This window comes from Amblyraja radiata, chromosome 9 (assembly GCF_010909765.2).
Source record: "Amblyraja radiata isolate CabotCenter1 chromosome 9, sAmbRad1.1.pri, whole genome shotgun sequence".
Classification (NCBI taxonomy): Eukaryota; Metazoa; Chordata; class Chondrichthyes; order Rajiformes; family Rajidae; genus Amblyraja; species Amblyraja radiata.
In genome coordinates, this window is record NC_045964.1 from 2,638,595 (window position 1) to 2,652,913 (window position 14,319).

Here is a 14,319-nt window from a genome sequence, read left to right on the forward strand (position 1 = left end):
CTAAACCTGTGACAATACATTGTACAATATCGGTATGGGACTAAAATAAACTTGCTCACCCATCACTAATAAGTCCCCCCCCTCCCTCAAAGTAGCAATGTTACAAAATTTTGAGATTTTAAAAATCAAGTCTGTAATTTATCCCATCAGATAAAGCATAAAAATAAGTTTAATTTGACACCTAATTCACTTTCATATCTCAAGTATTTAAAAAGTTATGGCCATTTTCATACTGGGAAATGAGCATCTTGTTCCCTATTGATTTTCTATGGACATAACAAAAAAGCTGTGATCGTGAACAGTCAAAAGCCCATAACTTTCTTAAAAATTAAGAGAACTGAATGAAATTTTCAGTTATCATAGATTGAAGCATTCTGAAACAAATATAAAATAATCTTACTTGGATGACCTGAAATTAAAGCATATAATTAGTTAGTTACCTAATTGTAGCTAATTTCAGACTTCAATTACTAGATCTAAACATCTATCCATTTCTTAATAAATGATTAACATTTTTAAATAGCCTAAATGTCCAAATAATATTCACAAATAATTCACAATAAAACATGATTTTTAAATCTCATTTACATTAATTTATAGGCCAAATGGAAGGAATTTAGTGTTTAATTGCTGTAAATAAATGCCCATTTAAATCAGCTTTTCAGTGGGTCCCTGTGGAACGCGCTGGTTTAGAACGTTCACATTGCGGTAGATTTGTGCCTCAAATGCCGAGAAAAATACTGCGGGATATAATGGGCCCAAATTGAGCTACTCGCAATATTAAACTTTGTATAACGGGATCTTTAGAAGCCCTTTTTAATGTAAAAATATACAACCTAACTTCTGCTATTTGCTTTATGAGACCCAGCGGTTGGTGACGGTCGCGGGTTTAGAGATTGATTTTTAAACTACTATAACTATTATTCAAGGCCTTTAAACCTAATAATAGCTTTTGCGACGGGGTCTTCCAGCGATTTTTCGTTAATAATTAACTAGGCTGAACATTTTCGATTGGAACAGCTTAGAGAAAATCGCGTTTTAAACCCGCCCCCTCTAAACGGCGCCAAAATCGCGCACACCCACAACGGAAGATTTTCAAGGACGCTTCAGGTAGGCTTTGCAACATACCTACTCAAAGTCCCTCAGCCCCCTCCCCCTCAGTGTTCCCCCCTCCCTCAATGTCCTCCATCTTTCTCCCTCAGTGTTCCTCCCCCTCCGATCCCTCACCCAGTGCAGCCCTCACCCAGTGCAGCCCTCACCCAGTGCCAGTGCCTGTGCCGGTGCCAGTGCCGGTGCCGGTGCCAGAGCCGGCTTCACCCGGGGCTTCGCTGCATCTTCCCCTGATGCAACTTCCTCTGCATCTTCAGGAGGCCGCGACCCGCGACCGCCAACGCGCATGTCAGCGGCAACCCGCCAATCACTGCCCGGCCCCGCTCCGCCAATCACAGCCCGGCCCCGCTCCACCAATCACAGCCCGGCCCCGCTCCACCAATCACAGCCCGGCCCCGCTCCGCCAATCACAGCCCGGCCCCGCTCTGCTCCGCCAATCACAGCACACTGTCATCATGCAGCCACTGGACCAATGGGGAAGTGTCCCGAGCCGTGTTCTCCACAGACCCTGCCTGTCCCGCCCCACACACACAGCACTGGCCCCAGTGTAGACCAGCAGCTGCAGCCCCGCCCCACACACACAGCACTGGCCCCAGTGTAGACCAGCAGCTGCAGCCCCACCCCACACACACACACAGCACTGGCCCCAGTGTAGACCAGCAGCTGCAGCCCCGCCCCACACACACACAGCACTGGCCCCAGTGTAGACCAGCAGCTGCAGCCCCACACACACACACAGCACTGGCCCCAGTGTAGACCAGCAGCTGCAGCCCCGCCCCACACACACACACAGCACTGGCCCCAGTGTAGACCAGCAGCTGCAGCCCCACACACACACACAGCACTGGCCCCAGTGTAGACCAGCAGCTGCAGCCCCGCCCCACACACACACACAGCACTGGCCCCAGTGTAGACCAGCAGCTGCAGCCCCACACACACACACAGCACTGGCCCCAGTGTAGACCAGCAGCTGCAGCCCCACACACACACACAGCACTGGCCCCAGTGTAGACCAGCAGCTGCAGCCCCACACACACACACAGCACTGGCCCCAGTGTAGACCAGCAGCTGCAGCCCCGCCCCACACACACACACAGCACTGGCCCCAGTGTAGACCAGCAGCTGCAGCCCCGCCCCACACACACACACAGCACTGGCCCCAGTGTAGACCAGCAGCTGCAGCCCCACACACACACACAGCACTGGCCCCAGTGTAGACCAGCAGCTGCAGCCCCGCCCCACACACACAGCACTGGCCCCAGTGTAGACCAGCAGCTGCAGCCCCGCCCCACACACACAGCACTGGCCCCAGTGTAGACCAGCAGCTGCAGCCCCGCCCCACACACACAGCACTGGCCCCAGTGTAGACCAGCAGCTGCAGCCCCGCCCCACACACACACACATATAGGGTGATTTCACTAAAGGTCACTGGAGCGTAGGTCCGCACCCACGTGACCGAAAATTTTAACTGGAGTACATGCGTCACTTCCGGTACATGTTAGTAAATGGTAAAACACGCTCTTTCACACCTGTTAAAAACATCGAAAACGGCCCGTTTTTGAGCTGCAATTTACTGTACCAGTCGGGGTGACCGTGAGGAACAGCTACCTAAATTTACAGTCCAAAAAACAAGATAGAAACTAAGGTAAATTCAAGAGGGAGCTGAAGGTGTAAATACGGCGGAAGTTGTTATTGGACATTTGCCGTGGAGATTTAAAGATCCAAAATATCGGGAATTATCGCGATTGCTCGCTGCATTTCATCAAAAGTGGCATTATGGACTTTTTATCTTTATTCATTTGTTATATGAAAAGTATTAAAAGTTAAAAATCCGTCAGTAAAATTGCAAAATCGCCAATTGTTCTCAGGTGGGTTTTAACATGCAAAATGAAAACGCTTCTGAGGCTTCTGATAAATAAATAAATAAGTAGTTTGGGTGATTGTGCAGGCTTTAAACAAGAAACATTGAGAAATATATTTTGGCAAATAATAAAATGTCCTGCTTTTGTCCAACAGCTGACAATTATCCCATTCCTTAGCTTGCATCTCAGTAAAATTTATTTCAAAACGCATTGATAGTTTACGATTATTTAAATGGTAAATGGAGCTTCAGAACCGTTTTCATTTTGCATGTTAAAACCCACCAGAGAACCATGGGCGATTTTGCAATTTTACTGACGGATTTTTCACTTTTAAAACTTTTCATATAACAAATGAATAAAGATAAAACATAATGCCTTACTTTTGATGAAATGCAGCGAGCAAACGCGATAATTCCCGATATTTTGGATCTTTAAATCTCCACGGCAAATGTCCAATAACAACTTCCGCCGTTTTGACACCTTCAGCTCCCTCTTGAATTTACCTTAGTTTCTATCTTTTTTTTGGACTGTAAATTTAGGTAGTTGTTCCTCACGGTCACCCCGACTGGTACAGTTAATTGCAGCTCAAAAACGGGCCGTTTTCGATGTTTTTAACGGGTGTGAAAGTGCATGTTTTACCATTCACTAACATGTACCGGAAGTGACGCATGCACTCCAGTTAAAATTTTCGGTCACGTGGGTGCGGATCTACGCTCCAGTGACCTTTCGTGAAATCACCCTATACACACACGCACACATATATACACACACACACATATACACACACACATATACACACACACATATATACACACACACACATAATAATAATAATAATAATAATAATAATAATAAATACTTTATTGATCCCCTCATGGAAATTCAGATGTCCAGAAGCCCCCAACCAACAAACCCACAGATTCAAAACGAACGCAGACAGAAAATACATAGAATACAATGTGGACACTACCTGAGAGCAATAAATACTTAAAAAGACCAATAATTAACAATTAAAAATTGCAAAATGCATCCCCCTACAGCCTAGCGGTCCGAATTATAAAATCTAATGGCTGCAGGGGTGAAGGATCTCCTGAACCGCTCCGTTCTACAGGGCAGGGAGAGGAGCCGGTTGTTATTCCGAGTGCTCTTTTGACTCTCCAGAATTACATGGAGGGGATGCCCGGGGTTTTTCAGGATGACCTGCACCTTGTGCCTCATACGCCTCTCAAGCACATCCATCCCAGAGTCTACTCTCCCCTCCAGCACTGAGCTAGCTCGTTTAACCAGTTTGACCAGCTTCTTGTTGTTTTTTGCACTAATGCTGTTGCCCCAGCAGACAACAGCGTAGAAAATAACACTTGCAACCACAGTGTTGTAAAACATGTGCAGCATATCATTACACACATTGAAGGATTTGAGCCTTCTGAGGAAAAAGAGTCTGCTCTGGCCTTTTTTGTAGAGGGAGTCAGAGTTGACAGACCAGTCCAGTTTGTTATCAAGGTGCACTCCAAGGTATTTATATGTCTGCACCACCTCAATGTCAGCCCCTGCAGCATTGACCGGCTGAAGGGGGAGCTTGGACCTGCCAAAATTAACCACCATCTCTTTAGTCTTAGTTGTGTTCAGGATGAGACAGTTCTCTTCACTCCAGGCACAAAAGGAACTGGTCAAGTTCCTGTATTCCTCCTCCTGCCCGTTCCTTACACATGCCACAATCGCTGTATCATCTGAATATTTCTGTACGTGGCATGTGTCAGACTTATAGTTAAAGTCTGCTGTATACAGGGTGAAGAGGAACGGGGCCAGAACCGTTCCCTGTGGGGCTCCAACATTGCACACCACTGTGCCAGAGACACTGTCCCCCAGCTTGACAAACTGTGGTCGACCCGTCAGGTAGTCGTATATCCAGGAGATAAATGTGGAATCCACCCCCATCTTCTTAAGCTTGTCATTCAGAATCAGGGGTTGGATGGTGTTGAACGCACTTGAGAAGTCGAAGAACATAATCCTCACATAGCCACCGGGTTTGTCCAAAAAGGAGTAGATCCGGTGCAGCATGTAGAGGACTGCGTCATCCACCCCAATGTTCTCCTGGTATGCAAACTGTAGTGGGTCGAGTGCGTGCTGGACTTGTGGTCTCAGGAGACGAATGAGTAGCCGCTCCATTGTTTTCATGATATGGGATGTAAGGGCCACCGGTCTGTAGTCGTTGATCTCGGTCGGCCGCCCTGCTTTGGGAACCGGCACGAGACATGATGTTTTCCACAGACCTGGTACCCTCCCTGACTGGAGGCTCAGGTTGAAAATGGTCTGGAGCGGCTCCGCCAGCTGAGCCGCACAGTCTTTTAGTAGCCTGGGGCATACACCATCAGGGCCAGCTGCTTTACCAGGGCGCAACCTCCTCAGCTCAGCTCTCACCTCGTCCCCCGTGAAGAGCAGTTGAGGAGATGCCGGCATAGGAGGTGCTGCAGCTGTGGTGTTGGGGGGGCTGCCTCGTGGAGGTGATGGTGGGGGGAGAGGCTGCACCTGTAGAGGTGGGAGTGGATACCACATCAAACCTGTTATAGAACAGGTTAAACTCATTGGCCTTGTCCACGTCTCCTGACGGCTGGCTTCTCTTCTCCTTGAAGCCAGTGATGGTCTTCATTCCTCTCCACACCTCTTTGATGTTGTTGTACTGCAGTTTCTTCTCCAGCTTCCTTTTATAGTCCCCTTTTCCCTGCTTCATACTCCTTTTCAAGTGGTGCTGCACCCTCTAGATTTTTTCCCCGATCACCGACCTTGAAAGCCTCCTTTTTCTCGTTCAGGAGGCTCTTGATGTTGCTTGTAATCCAAGGTTTGTTATTGGGAAAGCAACAAACAGTTCTTACTGGCACAACAACATCCCTACAGAAGTTGATGTAGTCCGTTATGCATCCAGCCATCCTGTCGATGTCCATACAGCTGTTTAATTCCTGTGGCTCCATCAGTATGTCCCAGTCTGTGCATTGAAAGCAGTCCGTCAGTGATTCACTGGCCTCTGGTGTCCACTTTCTGAAAGACCGGGTGGTTGTAGGCTGTCTTAGTACACAGGGTTTGTAAGAAGGCCTTAGATAAACCAGGTTGTGATCTGATTTGCCAAGCGGTGGAAAGGCTAAGACACTATAGGCCTCCTTGACATTGACATAGCACAAGTCCAGTGTCTTATTGTGCCTTGTGGGACAGTCAACATACTGTGAGAAGCCTGACAAGTGGGGGCTGATGTTCACATGATTGAAGTCCCCTGATAAGGCAATGAGTACGCCCAGGTGTTGGGTCTGTAATCTCGCGACAGTCTCTTGGATGACGTCACATGCGACTACAGGCTCCGCTCGAGGAGGAATGTAAACAATAATGGCGACGATGTGGGAGAACTCCCTCGGTACATAATAAGGTCTCAGTCCAACCGCCAGGAGCTCAATATCCCGACAACAGATCTTATCTTTCACAGTTATGTGACCTGGATTACACCATCTATTGTTCACAAGCAGAGCAAGTCCCCCACCTTTGATCTTCCCACTCGCCTTTGGGTCTCTATCTGCTCGTACCGTAGTGAAGCCGGGGAGATCCACACAGGAATCCGGGATGATGTCCATCAGCCACGTCTCGGTAAAACACATGAGACTGCACTCACGGTAGACCCGTTGGTTCTTCATAAGGGCCTCCAACTCCTCACACTTGTTAGGGAATGAGTTGACGTTCCCCATAAGGATTGATGGCAGAAACGGCTTGTATCTCCACCTCCAGGCCCTTAGCCTGGCCCTTAGCCTGGCACCTGCACGGCAACCACGGAACGGCTTCTTCAGCTCAGACGGAATATGGTGTTTTATTCCGTAAGCTGTCCGTCGCCACATAAGGAGTTCATCCCTCCTATACGCGACTCTACACATGCTGTGTAAAAATTACTGCACAGCAGCAGCGGCAGCAGCCAACGCACAAAACACACTAAAGCACTAAAGCACTAAACAAAACTCTGAGCTACAAGGACTTGTATCCAAGTCCTTGTCCTTGTCCTTCACAAAAACTAAACTAAACTAAATAAAACACTAAACAAAACACACTAAAACGCTAAAACACTAAAACAAAACTCGGAGCTACAAGGACTTGCTGCCTCTCAGTTCGGCGCATGCGTATTATATATACACACACACACATATATACACACACACATATACACACACATATATACACACACACACACACATATATACACACACACACATATACACACACACACACACATATATACACACACACATATACACACACACACACATATATACACACACATATACACACACACACATATATACACACACACACACACATATACACACACACAAACACACGCAAATATACAAGCACATATATACATACACACATATATTTTGTGTTCAAGAAGGAACTGCAGATGCTGGAAACTCGAAGGTACACAAAAATGCTGGAGAAACTCAGCGGGTGCAGCAGCAGCAGCATCTATGGAGCGAAGGAAATAGGTGACGTTTCAGGCCGAAACCCTTCTTCAGACTGATAGGGGGTGGGGGGGGAGAAGGAAGGAGAAAGGGGAGGAGGAGGAGCCCGAGGGCGGGGGGATGGGAGGAGACAGCTCGAGGGTTAAGGAAGGGGAGGAGACAGCAAGGGCTAGCAAAATTGGGAGAATTCAATGTTCATGCCCGCCGGCCGCACGCTACCCAGGCGGAATATGAGGTGCTGTTCCTCCAATTTCCGGTGTTGCTCACTCTGGCAATGGAGGAGACCCAGGACAGAGAGGTCGGATTGGGAATGGGAGGGGGAGTTGAAGTGCTGAGCCACCGGGAGTTCAGGTAGGTTCTTGCGGACCGAGCGGAGGTGTTCGCTTTTTGTATACCTATATATATATACATAGACATAGACACACACACATATATATACACGCACACGTATATGCATACACACACATATATACACACGCATATATTAAACACAGATGTGTAGAAAATAAACACACCCACATATGTACATGTGTATACACGTATAAATAGGTGTGCATGTTTATTTTCTATACATCTCTGTGTGTCTAATATATGCGCGCGCGTGTGTGTGTATACGAAATGTATATATATATATATTTTGTTGCATATCCTTTGCATGCAATGACTGCCTGAAGTCTGCAATTCATGGACATCACCAGTTGCTGGGTGTCTTCCCTAGTGATGCTCTGCCAGGCCTGTATTACAGCCATCTTTAGCTTATGCTTGTTTTGGGGGCTAGTCCCCTTCAGTTTTCTCTTCAGCATATTAAAGGCATGCTCAATTGGGTTCAGATCGGGTGATTGACTTGGCCACTCAAGAATTTACCATTTTTAACTTTGAAAAACTCCTTTGTTGCTTCAGCAGTATGTTTGGGATCATTGTCTTGCTGTAGAATGAACCGCCGGCCAATGAGTTTTGAGGCATTTGTTTGAACTTGAGCAGATTGAATGTGTCTATACACTTCAGAATTTATTATGCTACTACCATCAGCAGTTGTATCATCAATGAAGATAAGTGAGCCAGTACCTTCAGCAGCCATACATGCCCAGGCCATAACACCCCCACCACTGTGTTTCACAGATGAGGTGGTGTTTTGTTTCTTGGGCAGTTCCTTCCTATTGAACCATTGGCTCAAGCGATTCGTCAAGATAGGGAACTGAGGGGAGTAACTATAAGAGACGGAGAACAGAAAATTGGCCGTTTTGCAGATGACGTAATGATGTATCTCACGGAAGTAAACACCTCCTTTCCAAGGATGGGAATCATAGAGAATTGTAATTTCTATGCAGGATATAAAGTGAATATTTCAACAACTCAAACCCTCCTATTTAATTGTGCTCCTTCAGAAGAAATCAAACAAAAGTATAATATTAAATGGGATTCAAAATCAATCAAATACCTAGGGGTATATATAAAACCAATGTTGTATGGGGCCAATTATAAAACATCAACCAAAACATAAGAAAGGATATAGAAAGATGGTCCACCTATCCAATGGATTTTAGTAGTAAGATAAATGTGGTGAAAATGAATATTTTGCCAAGGCTATTGTACTTGTTTCAATCTCTGCCAATAGAGGTACCATTAAAACAATTCACGGAATGGGATAAATTAATATCTAGGTTTATTTGGGGAGGAAATAAGGCCCGAGTTTGATACACTACACTCCAGTTGCCAAAGGACAAAGGTGGAATGGCACTTCCAAATTTTAGGATATATTTCTACACAGCCCAACTTCGACCACTAATTAATTGGTGTGAGGACAGCTATATAGCTAGGTGGAAAGAGATTGAAACATATATTCCTGACTTCCACATCCAAACACTCTTGGGAGAAAAAGCGCTTCCTGGACATATCAGGAGAATAATCGATCCAATAACGATATTTACTTTAGAAACCTGGTTCACTCTTACCAGACAACTTAAACTGAACAAAGGACAAAAGTATTAAGATGGATAGCTTTGGATAGTGAATTTAAACCAGGGATGTATGATTCAACATTGAAAGAGTGGATGAAGAAAGAATGACTGCATTTTGTACTGTTACTGACAATGGAGACCTAAGAAGTTTTCAAGATTTGAAGGATAGATTTGCACTTCGGAACCAAGACTTGACTAGAAACCTCCAACTGAGAGATTATTACATTAAAAAAGTTAAAAGGGAGGCACTAGATGAAAAGAATCCAGTGGTAGAAGCAATAGTTAATGCGTATCATTAAAAAACATCAAGAATTATTTGGAAACTTTATCATAGTGTAATGGAATGTCAAGCTAAAACTACATTTTATGTACAATTTAAGTGGGAAAAGGAATTGAACATCACAGTCTCAGAAGAAGAATGGCATCATATGTGTGTAACACTGCAGACATCCACTAATTCACAAAAATTGAGAGAATTTAACTGGAAACATTTGATTTGTTTCTTTATTACACCTAACATAAAAAACAAGCAAATTCCAAGGCAGCAAACATGCTGGAGACTCAAATCATGCACATATCTTCTGGAGTTGCCCAAAAATAGAACCATTTTGGGACAGAGTGAATTCAGCATTAAAGGAGGTATTAGGATATATAGTCTCCAAGAAGTGTTCCATTTTATACCTGGGTAATATAACTAGAGTAGTGCTGAAGGAAGATCATTACTTGGTTAAAATCCTACTCACAGCTGGCAGAAAGGCCATTACAAGAAACTGGCTTGCAGCGGACACACCCAGACTTAGACGATGGTTAGACATAGTACAGGAAATATTTGTGATGGAGAAAATGACATATTCTCTAAGAGTGAAAGAAGATGGGTTTAACAGAAAATGGTAAATATGGATTAGGTATAGAAATATAGACATCAACACTGTATCATTTTATTGACAATAATGTAAGTTATTGGAAAAGGCTTTTTTAAGAAAATAATTCTGTATACTGCATCATTAATTGTAAACTGAACCTCCCGCTGCACTGTTGTATGTTTCACTGCATTGTTGTATGTTTCGTTGTTATATTTGTGTTTTATTTGTGTATGCATAAAAGCAATAAAGACTAAAGTGAAAAAAAAATCATTATGCGCCTGCCATCAGCAGTTGTACCATCAATGAAGATACGTGAGCCAGTACATTCAGCAGCCATACATGGCCAGGCCATAACACCCCCACCACTGTGTTTCACAGATGAGGTGGTATGCTTTGTTTCTTGGGCAGTTCCTTCTCTCCTCCATACTTTGCTCTTGCCATCACTCTGATCTCATCTGTCCACAATTCCTTTTTCCAGGAACTGTGGTTGTTCTTTTAGGTACTTCTTGGCAAACTGTAACCTGGCCATCCTATTTTTGCGGCTAACCTAATGGATTGCATCTTGCAGTGTAGCCTCTGTATTTCTGGTCATGAAGTCTTCTGCGGACAGTGGTCATTGACAAATCCACACCTGACTCCTGAAGAATGTTTCTGATCTGTCGGACATGTGTTTGGGGATTTTTCTTTATTACAGAGAGAATTTTTCTGCCACCAACTGTGGAGGTCTTCCTTGGCCTGCCAGTCCCTTTGCGATTAGCAAGCTCACCAGTGCTCTCTTTCTTCTTAATGATGTTCCAAAGTTGATTTTGGTAAGCCTAAGGCTTGGCTGATGTATCTAACAGTTTTATTCTTGTTTCTCAGTCTCATAATGGCTTCTTTGACTGTCATTGGCACAACTTTGGTCCTCATGTTGATAAACAGCAATAAAAGTTTCCAAAGGTGATGGAACAACTGGAGGAAAGACTAGGTGCTGAGAGCTCTCTTACACCTGCATTAAGGAGGCAATTAAACACACCTGGGCAATTACAAACACCTGTGAAGCCATGTGTCCCAAACATTATGGTGCCCTGAAATGAGGGGACTATGTATAAACACAGCTGTAATTTCTACATGGTAAAACCAAAATGTATAAAAATACCCTTTAATAAAATAAAATACTTTTTCATAAAATCTGACAATGTGCACTTTAACCACATGATTTTTTTCTATCACAAATCTCAAATTATGGAGTACAGGGGCAAATAAATAAATGATGGGTCTTTGTCCCAAACATTATGGAAGGCACTGTGTGTGTATATATATATATACACACACACATATATATATACACACATATATATACACACACACATATATATATACACACACATATATATATACACACACACATATATACACATACACACACACATATATACACACACTAATATACACACACACACACATATATATGTGTGTGTGTGTGTGTATATATTAGTGTGTGTATATATGTGTGTGTGTGTACATCATATATATACATATATACACACATATATATCATATATATACACACACACATATATACATATATATACACACATATATATATATACACACACATATATATATACACATATATATATTTACACACACACACATTGTCTGAATGTATTATCTGAATGGTGGCCGATTAGGAAAGGGGGAGATGCAACGAGACCTGGGTGTCATGGTACACCAGCCATTAAAAGTAGGCATGCAGGTGCAGCAGGCAGTGAAGAAGGCGAATGGTATGTTAGCATTCATAGCAAAAGGATTTGAGTATAGGAGCAGGGAGGTTCTACTGCAGTTGTACAGGGTCTTGGTGAGACCACACCTGGAGTATTGCGTACAGTTTTGGTCTCCTAATCTGAGGAAAGACATTCTTGCCATAGAGGGAGTACAGAGAAGGTTCACCAGACTGATTCCTGGGATGTCCGGACTTTCATATGAAGAAAGACTGGATAGACTCGGCTTGTACTCGCTAGAATTTAGAAGATTGAGGGGGGATCTTATAGAAACGTACAAAATTCTTAAGGGGTTGGACAGGCTAGATGCAGGAAGATTGTTCCCGATGTTGGGGAAGTCCAGAACAAGGGGTCATAGTTTAAGGATAAAGGGGAAATCTTTTAGGACCGAGATGAGGAAAACTTTTTTCACACAGAGAATGGTGAATCTCTGGAATTCTCTCCCGCAGAAGGTAGTTGAGGCCAGTTCATTGGCTATATTTAAGAGGGAGTTAGATGTGGCCCTTGTGGCTAAAGGGATCAGGGGGTATGGTGAGAAGGCAGGTACGGGATACTGAGTTGGATGATCAGCCATGATCATATTGAATGGCGGTGCAGGCCTGAAGGGCCGAATGGCCTACTCCTGCACCTAATTTCTATGTGTGTGTTATATGTATCTACGAAAAGCTGGCGTAACTCAGCGGGACAGGCAGCATCTCTGGAGAGAAGGAATGGGGGATGTTTCTGTCTTTAATAAAAAATCAGCATCTGCAGTTCCTTGTTATTCCGTTCTAAGCTCCTCTAGTATCTTTGGTTCGCCATAAGATCTTTGGTTCTAAGCAAAGATCTCACACTAGGCCTTATCCCCCCGGCACTCCATCGCCTGCCCCCTCACTACAATGTCTCCCCCCCTCCCTCTCCCGCTGCCCCGGGCCCCGCACACTCTCTCCCCGCTGCCCCGGGCCCCGCACTCCCTCTCCCCGCTGCCCCGGGCCCCGCACTCCCTCTCCCCGCTGCCCCACACTCTCTCTCCCCGCTGCCCCACACTCCCTCTCCCCGCTGCCCCGCACTCCCTCTCCCCGCTGCCCCGCACTCTCTCTCCCCGCTTCCCCGCACTCCCTCTCCCCGCTGCCCGCACTCCCTTCGCCCCGCTGCCCCGCACTCCCTCTCCCGCTGCCCCGCACTCCCTCTCTCCCGGGCCCCACACTCCCTCTCCCCTGCTTGCCCCACACTCTCTCTCCCCCTGCCCCGCACTTGCCCTCTCCCCGGCCCCACACTCCCTCTCCTCCGCTGCCCCGCACTCTCTCTCCCCGCTGCCCCGCACTCCCTCTCCCCGCTGCCCCACACTCCCTCTCCCCGCTGCCCCACACTCTCTCTCCCCGCTGCCCCACACTCCTTCTCCCCGCTGCCCCGCTGCCCCGCACTCCCTCTCCCCGCTGCCCCGCACTCCCTCTCCCCGCTGCCCCGCACTCCCTCTCCCCGCTGCCCCGCACTCTCTCTCCCCGCTGCCCCGCACTCCCTCTCCCCGCTGCCCCGCACTCCCTCTCCCCGCTGCCCCCCACTCTCTCTCCCCGCTGCCCCACACTCCCTCTCCCCGCCGCCCCGGACCCCGCACTCCCTCTCCCCGCTGCCCCGGGCCCCGCACTCCCTCTCCCCGCTGCCCCGGGCCCCGCACTCCCTCTCCCCGGGCCCCCCCTCCCTCTCCCCCTGCCCCGGCCCCGCACTCCCTCTCCCCTCCCCGCCCCGGGCCCCGCACTCCCTCTCCCCGCTGCCCCGGCCCCGCACTCCCTCTCCCGTGGCCCCGCACTCCCTCTCCCCGCTGCCCCGGGCCCCGCACTCCCTCTCCCCGCTGCCCCGGGCCCCCCACTCCCTCCCCCGCTGCCCCGGGCCCCACACTCCCTCTCCCGCTGCCCCGGGCCCCACCCTCCCTCTCCCCGCTGCCCCGGGCCCCACACTCCCTCTCCCCCTGCCCCGGGCCCCCCCCTCCCCCTCCCCCCGCCCCCCCCTCCCTCCTCCCCCCCCACTCCCTCTCCCCGCTGCCCCCCCCACTCCCTCTCCCCCGGCCCCACACTCCTCTCCCCGGCCCCACCCACCCCTCTCCCTCTGCCCGGGCCCCACACTCCTCTCCCCGGGCCCCCACTCCTCTCCCCCCCGCACTCCCTCTCCCCCGCCACGCACTCTCTCTCCCCGCTGCCCCGGGCCCCACACTCCCTCTCCCCGGGCCCGCACTCTCTCTCCCCGCTGCCCGGGCCCCGCCTCTCTCTCTCCCCGCTGCCCCGGGCCCACACCTCCCT

The 14,319-nt window shown here is 47.6% G+C and overlaps 1 protein-coding gene across 4 annotated transcripts in view; it reads right to left on the minus strand.

The window, feature by feature from the left end:
• The window catches only part of tecpr2 (tectonin beta-propeller repeat containing 2), an 85,956-nt gene extending 84,559 nt beyond the window's left edge, over positions 1-1,397 (minus strand). The window contains exon 1 of one of the 4 annotated variants that reach the window (XR_004413013.1): positions 1,260-1,358. The gene's annotated coding sequence lies outside the window, so the exon portion shown is untranslated. Of the gene's footprint in view, positions 1-1,243 lie in introns of all 4 variants that reach the window. The other 3 variants (XM_033026495.1, XM_033026494.1, XM_033026496.1) reach the window with 3 other exon arrangements.
• Between the last annotated feature and the right edge of the window lie 12,922 nt (positions 1,398-14,319).